General features: G+C 51.8%; 1 long non-coding RNA gene across 1 annotated transcript; it reads right to left on the bottom strand.

Annotated features, from left to right (window-relative positions):
- Positions 1–11,079: 11,079 nt before the first annotated feature.
- LOC136294328 (uncharacterized) lies at positions 11,080–12,041 on the bottom strand. The gene is made up of 3 exons (XR_010722368.1): positions 12,000–12,041; positions 11,832–11,908; positions 11,080–11,671 (listed from the first exon to the last, which is right to left on the bottom strand). It is a non-coding gene; the product is annotated as an uncharacterized lncRNA (long non-coding RNA).
- Positions 12,042–12,781: the final 740 nt, after the last annotated feature.

Genomic DNA, 12,781 nt, shown 5'->3' with positions numbered 1-12,781 from the left:
GGGGTGCCCCCCCGCTGCTCGCACAGGCGCCTGGCTCAATGGACCGCCGGCAGCGGCGCGGTTGAGCCCCCATCCCGTGTCCGCACACCCGCAAACGCCGCGGAAAATCGCGCCCGGACGGCTCCGGGGTCCGGGTGGCGCGCGCAGGCAGCCGGCTGCCACGCGCCCGGGCTCCTTGCCTTTTTCCCTCCCTTTCGGCCCCGAGCTGCGGGCGGGCGGGCGGCAGCGCCGCCCCCGAGCTCACAATGCGGGGCTGCCACGCGCGTCGGGGACGGGCGGGGGGGGACAGCTGCACTACCGCTCTTTGCCCACAGGGTGGCAGCATTGCCGCACGGCTCCGGCGGGACGGGCACGGGGGACAGCTGCACTGCCGCTCTTTGCCCACAGGGTGGCAGCATTGCCGCACAGATCAGGCGGGACGGGCGGAGGGGGACAGCTGCACTACCGCTCTCTGCCCACACGGTGGCAGCACTGCCGCGCGGCGGCGCGGAGCGGAGCCATAAACGAACGTGCCCAGGAATGCCCTGGCGAACAGCCTCCGGAATAAATGGCCCAAAAGACCCCCGAGCACACCTGCGAGAGCCCTGCCAGCAACCAGACCGAAACAAAAAAGCCTTTCGTTCAGGCTCTATTCCAATCTTTTTTATCTTTGTGATTCTGATATTTACATTCATCATTACAATTCATCTTTTATATTATGTACATTATACATCATGTATTATGTTTATTATACCATTATATTTATTATATATATTAAATATAGAAAGTTATATATAAAATAATTTATTATTTATTATGTAATGTTATAAATAATACATTTCATTTAAATATGATTATGTACATTATAGATGTTTATATTATGTATATTATATATATTTATAAAACGTGTAGTATGTAATAGTATATTGTGTATTTATTATTGATATTATTTTTCATATCCTATACTTTTTGTTATTTTTCTTTTTCATTATTTTTTAAATTCGTTTGTTTATATTTTAAACGATATTTTACACTAGATGAATTCATTAACCTAACACATCAGAAACACAATTAATTTGAATTAAATGAGCCTGGTTTTCTAAGGGGTAAAGTTTTAATCTTTATTTAAATAACATGGGCATATTTTCTCTATCTGTATGGGGTTTTTTTGGTGGGTTGCGGGGGAGTTTATTTTGGGGGTTTTCTTTTTTTGTTCGCTTTGTTTTGGATTTCTTTGCTAATAAACAAGCAGGGTCGGAGAGTTCAAAATAAAACGTCTACTTTGTTTTTATTGCTCCCTCTGAAATACGCCTCGACAGCCTGGACAGCAGGCTGCTGCTGGTAACACTGTGCACGGGTAGGAGGAGACCTGGTCGGGGCTGGGAAGGAAAAAACGGCACCACGGTGGTCACAGCTTTCTCCCTTCAGGAGTTTTATGGAGCAGAAAATACAGAGCTTTTGCCAACTGCGCTCTCTATGACATCCCAGGCGTCCAGGGGGCACCGAGGTCATTTCTCATCTTTCTTGCCAACAGCCAAACCCCCAGGCGCCCGGGGGAAGAAAGAGTATGGGGGAAAAAAAAAAGGAACAAAGAAAACATGAAAAAAGAAACCAAAACTATAGAAAATAATAAATAAAATTAAAATACCAAAAGAAAAAAATTTCAAAGTAACAAAAAAGTGGAAAAAAAATTTAAACAAAAAATTAAAATAAAAAACGAAAAGTAGTTTTAACAAGTAAATAAATAGCTAAAGAAAAAAAATAAAAATTAAAAAACTGAAGAAAAAGTCTTTGAAAAACCACAAAACGCAACATGAAAAACCACAACAAAAGAGCACAAAAATACAAAAATAACAAAAAATAAAATACAAAATTAAATAAATGCAGCTCTGACCTCCTGCCACTGCCTAAAAAAGCGCCATGGCTTTCCACAATTATGCAGCAATAAGGGAAACAAACCCAGTGCCCCCCAGAACAGAAGGTTTTCTAGACAATTCCCACTTTTGCTTGGAAACAAATTCTATTTTAGTGGGAAGCTCATTTTGGACAAACATCCAAATGTGCCAAGGTAGGAAAGAACCAGCCCCTTGTGTCCAAGGAACAGCAGCTAGGCCTGGATTCAGGTTTTAATGGCATTTATGTAATTAAAAATGCAGTAAATTGAACTTTACAAAGAGACGAATTGTGGCAAATAAATACTTCAAAGTTTTCTTGGGAAATCACAGAATTTTGTGGAGATGGTGCTGGACAATTGCTGATTTACCAACATTAATTGGGTAAATTTCCTTGGAAATGTGCTCTACAAGATACAAAAATTCCAATTAGGATGGAAAATTGGAATAAATAAATATTCCCTTACTAAAATCAGAGAGAAAATCAGAGTTATTCCTTCAATTAAAAGGAAGGAATAACATCCAAATCCAAGCCTGCCTGGAAAACAAGCTCAGGAATTTCTAACATTGAAAACTTTTGCAAGAGTCATGAAGTTGGTGAAAGTTCATGGAATGATGGTTTAAAATCTGCTTCCTCTGCTCTGATTTAAAGGGAAGTGGGAATTCAACAGGTCCAGTTACTCCCATCCAACCTTGGACTGGGATAAGGCCTTCCAGTGGCTTCACTTCCTACTGGCTCTCTCCTTTTCGCCAACTACCTGCAAGAGGAAAAGCAACAGGAATAAAGTCTCAAACAGGATGGCCTTGGTCCAGGCAGACTGAGGTGCAGCTCCCAGGGAGGGAGGCCAGGCTGTGCCTCGGGGAGCTCCGGGAATCTGGGATTGCCCGTGGGATTCAAGGGCTGGAAAAGCACACCCACCTGCCAGGTTCAGTGCTGGGACAGAGCAAGGCCGGGGCTCGGGGGCAGCAGTTAGAGCTGGGACTGCAGGAGAACACCCCAAACCCGGGTTAAACATCCGGCACGACACGCAGCACGCTCCGGGAGAAGCTCGGGCGGGAGAAGCCCCGGGATGCTCCACGTTCCTTGCCCTTGGCAGCTGTGCCAGGGCCTCCCTCAGAATGCTGACCTCACCGTGCAGCTCCTACAAAACAGGAGAACTTATGGGAATCGCCCAGAATCCCTGGACTTCCAGTTATTAAGAACCACAGCTGCAGCGAAAGGTGTACAAACGCTACTGCAAACCAGCAGGGCTGAGGAGACGCAGGGATTTATTCCCGAGGGGACACAAGGATCCCTCAGCCAGCCAGGATTTCTCCCAGGCTCTTCCCACTGCTCTCTAAGGACACAAACAGCAGTTTTTCCCTCGAGTTCCCCTTTCCATCAATGCCAAGACTCGTGTTCTCCTCCAACCCCAGGTTCAGGAAGGAAAGTAGGAATATTATCGCTGCACAGACTGTCCAGGAGGGTGTGACTGAGGCAGCAGCACCAGCTCCCACTCCACTGCTGCTCTGGATTCCTGAGCAGCTCCTTTCCATCCTGCCCTTCCCAGCACCATTCCCTGGGTGCCATGTCCACAGACACCTTCTCCATGCCGCTTAAAACCCACAGACACCAACAGAAAGGAGATCAAAAATCAATTCACATGCTGCTAGTCAGAGAGAATGGGAGAGGCCTAAAAATCTGCATTTATTTTAGAACACTAGAGCAATTTCTTCATGACCCTGACTATCAGTGATGGGCAGATAAACACCTTCTTTAACTTACTACCTGCAAAAACATCAAGTTTCAAGTTTAGTAAAGATAAAATTTTGCTGCAAAAATAAAAGAGGTGGGATGTTGGCGTTAGTGCTTTAACCTTCGGACATTAGCGGCTATTTGTAAAACAAATTCATTATTGAAGCAGCTAACTTGAAAATAAGGGGTTTTTACAATAAAGTTAACCAAAAAAAAGTCTCAAAATTAAGATATAGGCTGCACAAATATTTAAGAAAAAAAAAGTTGTCTTTCGTGCGTATAACCTGCCAGCCTCTCATGTTTTCAGTCCTTACCATTTATTTTTACCAAGGTGATGATTAAAACCTTGTCAAAAGCTCAAAAAAAAAAATTCCAGGACAAGGCAGGTGTTTTCCCAAGTACCCTCAGTGTGGAGCTGTGTCAGCCACAAGTGTTTGCTCCCGCAGCCCAGCCCGGAGCAGGCTCCAGCTGCTGCCCAGGGGGGTTACCAAGGGACTCACCTGTTTGAAGCTGTAAACGCAGGTGGCCTGCACTGGAGTGCCAATAAATGTGAAATGTGTGACTCTCACCTTGAATAGCGATCGATCTTCTCAGGGGAGCCCCTCACCCAGGATGGGGGGCTCTGCCACAGATTTCATCTCTCCGCATCTGAAACAAAGTCAGGACAACAGTCAGAGTGCTGCAGGATACCTTGACAGCTCCACACATCTTGTGGCAATCTAGGAATACCCTCTACAGTCTAACCACACCCCACATCACAAATTTCAAGCCCCCAGGACTATTACCCTCGTACCCCTACACCCAGACTGAGCAGCAAGGCAGAGCAGCTCCGGGCCAAACACACACCAACAGCCGTGACACAGCACAGGACAAACGAGGGGACGCAACAGGGACAGAAAACTCTGGCAAGAAGAATGACCCTGAGGGTCCAGAGAACTCGGAATGAGATGACCGAGGTAAGATGGAAGGTGAGCTGGCCAGGCTCAGAGAACCCGCAGGAACAAGATGCCATCGGGATGACTTATCCCAAGAGACGCAGAGATGGATGCCCGAGAATCCTACGGTCAGAATCCTCTACCTGCCTTTGCATTCTCACAAGACTTAACCCGCCAGAATGGATCAGGGCGGTGCACGGCTGTCAATACAGCTCAGAACAAGACCTGAAAAGGCATCGGACTGGATGCTTGTGAAGAGAGATGGATTCTGATGAGTGTCCGAGCAGCTGAGACAAAGGCACCTGGCTGAGGAGCACAGAGATCAGAAATGCTAAGACTGATGCCAGGGGTTTGGACAGGCCCCTGAAAGGACTAAAGGAAAAGACAAGACACCAAACAGACAGAGTGCACAACAGACAAGTGACACAACACACACCAGGACTGCTCTGCCCTGCACACCTCAGCACTGACATGAAAAATGAGACTTTCCCTTCATGTAGCCTAAGGGGTCACATCTTGGTGCCCCCAACTCCAAATCTGACTTAAAAAACCCCTCCCGGTGATCCCTGCCCTGGCATCCTGCTTTCATCCCCTCTGTGAGCCATAGCCCTCCACTTATCTCTCAGGCATCCAGGGAGGCAAATCCCTGCCAGGTCCAAAGAAGGCCGCCTCTGCCTCAGGAAAATTCCTGCTGTCGCTGGGCTGCTGTCTCTTAGTCAGCTACAATAAAGAAAACCAAACATGAATGCATGATCTTAGCAGCCCATCACCCAAAACCCGACAATTCTGCTACTCACTGTTTCCTAAGCTTGCCTGTGTCCTCGGCCCCGCGCTTCAGCTGCGCTCAGAGGCCAACGCCGGCGTCGCAGGGTCTGCCTGGGTAAAGAGCAGACAAGGTGACGTGGCAGCGCTGGAACTTGAGGGGACCCTCCCTCCTTCTCCTCCCTGACTCACCTCAACTCCTCGGCCGTTATCCAAGACTACCTGGATGGGGCCTTCACAAGGAGAAGATCAAGGCTCCATCACAGACTCCTGGAATGCTCCCGGAGGGCTCACGGGTGAGGTGACCCGGGTCTGTCGTCCGGTTGGTGAGAGGGGAGCTCGGCCTCCTGCGAGTGGACTCCCTAAAACGCACAATAACGGAGGCTTAGAGTTGCACCAGCGAGTGAGGCTTGAACAATAGCGACGGCTTCTGTCCACGAGTCACTGCTCACCTCGCCCACGTCAGCTTGACTGCTGAGATCCGGCTTCACCACCTAAAAATAAAGACAAAGAACAGAGCTGTAACACAGCCATCATTTACACCTCCCCTACAAACAGAAACAGGGACTGACCTTCTCAGGGGAGCCCCCTCACCCAGGATGGGGGGCTCTGCCACAGATTTCATCTCTCTGCATCTGAAACAGAGTCAGGACAAAAGTCAGAGTGCTGCAGGATACCTTGACAGCTCCACACATCTTGTGGCAATCTAGGAATACCCTCTACAGTCTAACCACACCCCACATCACAAATTTCAAGCCCCCGGCACTATTACCCTCGTACCCCTACACCCAGACTGAGCAGCAAGGCAGAGCAGCTCCGGGCCAAACACACACCAACACCCGTGACACAGCACAGGACAAACGAGGGGACGCAACAGGGACAGAAAACTCTGGCAAGAAGAATGACCCTGAGGGTCCAGAGAACTCTGAATGAGATGACCGAGGTAAGATGGAAGGTGAGCTGGCCAGGCTCAGAGAACCCTGCAGGAACAAGATGCCATCGGGATGACTTATCCCAAGAAATGCAGAGATGGATGCCCGAGAACCCTACGGTCAGAATCCTCCACCTGTCTTTGCATTCTCACAAGACCTAACCCGCCGGAATGGATCAGGGCGGTGCACGGCTGTCAGTACAGCTCAGAACAAGACCTGAAAAGGCATCGGACCGGATGCTTGTGAAGAGAGATGGATTCTGATGAGTGTCCGAGCAGCTGAGACAAAGGCACCTGGCTGAGGAGCACAGAGATCAGAAATGCTAAGACTGATGCCAGGGGTTTTGACAGGCCCCCGAAAGGACTAAAGGAAAAGACAAGACACCCAAAAGAGACAGAGTGCACAACAGACAAGTGACACAACACACACCAGGACTGCTCTGCCCTGCACACCTCAGCACTGACATGAAAAATGAGACTTTTCCTTCATGTAGCCTAAGGGGTCACATCTGGGACATCCCCAGCTCCAAACCCGACTCGAAAAATCCCTCCCAGTGATCCCTGCCCTGGTACCCCGCTTTCATCCCCTCTGTGGCTCCAAGCCCTCCACTTATCTCTCAAATGTCTGGGGAGGTGAATCCACGCCGGGTGCCAAAGAAGGCTGCCTCTCCCTCAGAAAAATTCCTCCCGTCACTGGGCTGCTGTCTCCTAGTCAGCTACGATAAAGAAAACCAAATATCAAAGCATAATCTTAGCTGCACATCAGCCAAAACCCAGCAGCTCTGCTACTCACCGTCTCTTAAGCAGGACCGGGTCCTCGGGCCCCGTGCGTGCTTCAGCTGAGCTCGGAGGCCGACGCTCGCAGCGCCAAAGCCTTAGAGGCGTTACTGGCACCGAGCCCACCCACCGTGGCCTCCATTAGGGCTGTGAGCATCCCCGGTTAGAGCAGGACAGGAACGCAGGGTGGACATCCCCGGTGAACCTCAACCCTGTGGACTCTGCCCCACCACTGTCACTTCCTGCCTGGCCCTAGCTTAGGGCTACTGCCTGCACCTCTCAGGACTTCTGGCCTTGTCTTGCGTTAGGATTGCTGCCGGCACCTGCTCTCAGGGAAACGGTGTTGGCAGCAGCGCTGTGAGGGCCGGGATGCCTGTACTCTGACTTGTATCCTAGGCTGTACCCCTGATTTTCACTGTGTGTTCTCTAGTCCTTGAGTCCTTTACCTCAGCCTCTGTGTGTATCACTGTAACCTCCCCCCTTCTGAAGCCTGCTTCTTCAGAGCCCTAGACCTTGCAGCCGGGGACGCTCTGCACCGTTAGGGTCCCAAGAGCTGTCCCGCACGCAGGACAGGTACATCCACAGTTGTTCCCTGCCTACCCTAAGAAACGTGGCCCTGAGACAGGGCAGAGGCTGACAGAGCCGAACTCTTTGCGGTGGCAAAAGGCACGAAGCCTTACCAACCGCCGCCTCGAGAGGGAATCAGGAGCACTTCCACCGGCTGCGGAGAGACAGGGAATCCCAGGGTGGGTGGGGCGGGAAACCCCCGTTATCCCCAGCCCTGTTGGATCCTGCTCCCCACTATCGCTTCCTGCCTGGCCCTAGCCTGACTGTGTCTGCACAGGTCAGAGCTTCTGGTGTGTTCCTGCACTAGGGCTGCTGCCTGCACCTGCTCTCAGGGGAAGTGTGCTGGTAGCAGTGCTGTGAGGGCCGCTACACCTGTACTCTGACTTGTATCCTAGCCTGCTCCCCTGAGTTTCACCGTGTGTCCTCTAGTCCTTGAGTCCTTTACCTCAGCCTCTGTGTGTGTGGCTACACCTCCCCCCTTCTAAACCCAACTTCTTTAGAGCCCTGCACCTCGCAGCCAGGCCTTCTGGCATTGTCCTGCATAAGGGCTCCTGCCTGTACCTGCACTCAGGGAAACGGGCATGTCTTTAGGGCTACTCCTTCGGGTCTGGGGTAGGGGTGGGGTCGGGCTGGTACACCTGTACTCTCAATTGGCACATCTTGGACATCCCTATCTCCACACCTGACTCAAAAACCCCTCCTGACAAGTCCTGACCCAGCACTCCACTTTCATCCCCTCTGTGGCTCTGAACCCTCCACTTATCTCTTGGACGTCTGGGGATGAGAATCCACGCCGGGTGCCAAAGAAGGCCGCCTCTCCCTCAGGGAAACTCCTGCTGTCGCCGGGCTGTCGTCTCTTAGTCAGCTACAACAAAGAAAACCAAACATGAATGCGTGATCTTAGCAGCCCATCACCCAAAACCCGACAATTCTGCTACTCACCGTCTCCTAAGCTTGCCTGTGTCCTCGGCCCCGCGCTTCAGCTGCGCTCAGAGGCCAACGCCGGCGTCGCAGGGTCTGCCTGGGTAAAGAGCAGACAAGGTGACGTGGCAGCGCTGGAACTTGAGGGGACCCTCCCTCCTCCTCCTCCCTGACTCACCTCAACTCCTCGGCCGTTATCCAAGCCTACCTGGATGGGGCCTTCACAAGGAGAAGATCAAGGCTCCATCACAGACTCCTGGAATGCTCCCGGAGGGCTCACGGGTGAGGTGACGCGGGTCTGTCGTCCCGTTGGTGAGAGGGGAGCTCGGCCTCCTGCGAGTGGACTCCCTAAAACGCACAATAACGGAGGCTTAGAGTTGCACCAGCGAGTGAGGCTTGAACAATAGCAACGGCTTCTGTCCACCCGTCACTGCTCACCTCGCCCACGTCAGCTTGACTGCTGAGATCCGGCTTCACCACCTAAAAATAAAGACAAAGAACAGAGCTGTAACACAGCCATCATTTACACCTCCCCTGCAAACAGAAACAGGGACTGACCTTCTCAGGGGAGCCCCCTCACCCAGGATGGGGGGCTCTGCCACAGATTTCATCTCTCTGCACCTGAAACAGAGTCAGGACAAAAGTCAGAGTGCTGCAGGATACCTTGACAGCTCCAGACATCTTGTGGCAATCTAGGAATACCCTCTACAGTCTAACCACACCCCACATCACAAATTTCAAGCCCCCAGGACTATTACCCTCGTACCCCTACACCCAGACTGAGCAGCAAGGCAGAGCAGCTCCGGGCCAAACACACACCAACACCCGTGACACAGCACAGGACAAACGAGGGGACGCAACAGGGACAGAAAACTCTGGCAAGAAGAATGACCCTGAGGGTCCAGAGAACTCGGAATGAGATGACCGAGGTAAGATGGAAGGTGAGCTGGCCAGGCTCAGAGAACCCTGCAGGAACAAGATGCCATCGGGATGACTTATCCCAAGAGACGCAGAGATGGATGCCCGAGAATCCTACGGTCAGAATCCTCCACCTGTCTTTGCATTCTCACAAGACCTAACCCGCCGGAATGGATCAGGGCGGTGCACGGCTGTCAGTACAGCTCAGAACAAGACCTGAAAAGGCATCGGACCGGATGCTTGTGAAGAGAGATGGATTCTGATGAGTGTCCGAGCAGCTGAGACAAAGGCACCTGGCTGAGGAGCACAGAGATCAGAAATGCTAAGACTGATGCCAGGGGTTTTGACAGGCCCCCGAAAGGACTAAAGGAAAAGACAAGACACCAAACAGACAGAGTGCACAACAGACAAGTGACACAACACACACCAGGACTGCTCTGCCCTGCACACCTCAGCACTGACATGAAAAATGAGACTTTTCCTTCACGTAGCCTAAGGGGTCACATCTGGGACATCCCCAGCTCCAAACCCGACTCGAAAAATCCCTCCCAGTGATCCCTGCCCTGGTACCCCACTTTCATCCCCTCTGTGGCTCCAAGCCCTCCACTTATCTCTCAAATGTCTGGGGAGGTGAATCCACGCCGGGTGCCAAAGAAGGCTGCCTCTCCCTCAGAAAAATTCCTCCCGTCACTGGGCTGCTGTCTCCTAGTCAGCTACGATAAAGAAAACCAAATATCAAAGCATAATCTTAGCTGCACATCAGCCAAAACCCAGCAGCTCTGCTACTCACCGTCTCTTAAGCAGGACCGGGTCCTCGGGCCCCGTGCGTGCTTCAGCTGAGCTCGGAGGCCGACGCTCGCAGCGCCAAAGCCTTAGAGGCATTACTGGCACCGAGCCCACCCACCGTGGCCTCCATTAGGGCTGTGAGCATCCCCGGTTAGAGCAGGACAGGAACGCAGGGTGGACATCCCCGGTGAACCTCAACCCTGTGGACTCTGCCCCACCACTGTCACTTCCTGCCTGGCCCTAGCTTAGGGCTACTGCCTGCACCTCTCAAGACTTCTGGCCTTGTCTTGCATTAGGATTGCTGCCGGCACCTGCTCTCAGGGAAACGGTGTTGGCAGCAGCGCTGTGAGGGCCGGGATGCCTGTACTCTGACTTGTATCCTAGGCTGTACCCCTGATTTTCACTGTGTGTTCTCTAGTCCTTGAGTCCTTTACCTCAGCCTCTGTGTGTATCACTGTAACCTCCCCCCTTCTGAACCCTGCTTCTTCAGAGCCCTAGACCTTGCAGCCGGGGACGCTCTGCACCGTTAGGGTCCCAAGAGCTGTCCCGCACGCAGGACAGGTACATCCACAGTTGTTCCCTGCCTACCCTAAGAAACGTGGCCCTGAGACAGGGCAGAGGCTGACAGAGCCGAACTCTTTGCGGTGGCAAAAGGCACGAAGCCTTACCAACCGCCGCCTCGAGAGGGAATCAGGAGCACTTCCACCGGCTGCGGAGAGACAGGGAATCCCAGGGTGGGTGGGGCGGGAAACCCCCGTTATCCCCAGCCCTGTTGGATCCTGCTCCCCACTATCGCTTCCTGCCTGGCCCTAGCCTGACTGTGTCTGCACAGGTCAGAGCTTCTGGTGTGTTCCTGCACTAGGGCTGCTGCCTGCACCTGCTCTCAGGGGAAGTGTGCTGGTAGCAGTGCTGTGAGGGCCAGTACACCTGTACTCTGACTTATACCCTAGCCTGTTCCCCTGAGTTTCACTGTGTCCTTTACCTCTCAAGCCCTCCTTCAGCCTCTGTGTGCCACTGTTAACTCCCCCTTCTAAACCCTACGCCTTGCAACTGGCATTGCTCCTAATCAGGACGCTCCTGGGCCAGGAATCCCCTGCTGCAGCCTAACCCTGTGGACTCTAAAAGAAGGCCAACAATGTGAAGCTCCCTAGAACATGGAGATGGGTCAGAACTGCCCCGCCCAGCAAAGGCTCTGGTGATGCTGAGGAGAAACCCTCACCCTTTACTCCTGAGGGGACCACCCCACTAGAGCCCTCTCCTCTAAGCTAACTTTAAATCACCTCCCGGGAATGAAAAGGTTTTTCCCCTTTTCCGAACCGCCGGCCCTAACACTTAACTTTTGGAACACGAGCTGAAAATCCATCCTTGACAGAAATGAACGTGTCAGCACCATGGATGTCGAGACATTCTCTACGTCCACTTCAGGGCTGCCGTATCCAGACTTTGCCTCCGCATCCCCTCACGCTACCTAGGATCACAAACCAGAAAATGTGACTATCCCCCTCCAGAGGAGTAATCCCCAGGGCTCCTCTGCACCACTGTCCCAGTTCCCCCTCAGATCCTCACTCCACTCCAGAGGCCGCCCAGAGTGTACCCAGCAAAAGGAAAACACTTAGCACGTCGCTCACCTATGGGTCACCCTGCCTAAAGGCCAACTCCCCGGCTCCCTCTTTTCCTTAGCACGTGCCTAGGACAGCAGCAGCACCTACAAAGAAACAAAAAAAGCAAAAAATGTATGCTGAGTTACTGTGAAACAGCAACCTCTCCAGTCTGATTGAAGCACACTACAAGTCTACCTTAATGCTGCACCCATCTGGCCTCTGGCATCCGGGGCCAGCACATCAGGCAAGGGGACCACCTAAAATTAAAACAAACAAACAAACAAATAAACAGTGAATGCTTAGAGTTGCACAAGCAAGTAAGACCTGAGCAATAGCAACTGCTTCTGTCCACCAGTCGCCGCTCACCTTGCCTACATCGCCTCAACTGGTGAGATCCAGCTCCGCCTCCTAAAAATAAAGATAAAGAACAGAGCTGTAACATGGCCACCATTTACACCTCCCCTGCAAATAGAAACAGGGACTGACCTTATCGGGGGAGCCCACCTCACCAGGGATGGGGCGCTCTGCCATGGATTTAATCCATCTGCATCTGAAAGAGAGGACAAATGTCAAAGGGCTGCAAGATACCTTGACAGCTCCAGACATCTTGTGGCAATCTAGAGATGTCCTCTATAGGCCTACTACACACCACATCACAAACTTCAAGTCCCTGGGGCTGTTACCCTATTACCCCTACACCCAGACTAAGCAGCAAGGCAGAGCAGCTCCAAGCCAAACACACACCGACACCCGTGACACAGCACAGGACAAACGAGGGGACGCAAAACTCTGGCAAGAAAAATGACCCTGAGCGTCCAGAGAACTTGGGACGAGATGACCGAGGTGAGACTGAAGGTGAGCTGGCCAGGCTCAGAGAACCCTGCAGGAACAAGATGCCAACAGGATGACTTGTCCCAGACACAGATGCCCGAGAAGCCTACGGTCAGAATCCTGTACCTGTTTTCGCATTTTTGCAA

The sequence above is a fragment of the Chamaea fasciata genome, unplaced genomic scaffold (genome assembly GCF_029207755.1).
Source record: "Chamaea fasciata isolate MVZ Bird 193981 ecotype frontalis unplaced genomic scaffold, bChaFas1.0.hap1 SCAF_10, whole genome shotgun sequence".
NCBI classification, from domain to species: domain Eukaryota; kingdom Metazoa; phylum Chordata; class Aves; order Passeriformes; family Sylviidae; genus Chamaea; species Chamaea fasciata.
The sequence above is the reverse complement of the archived record's forward strand: the minus strand, read 5'-3'. Positions and strand labels throughout refer to the sequence as shown.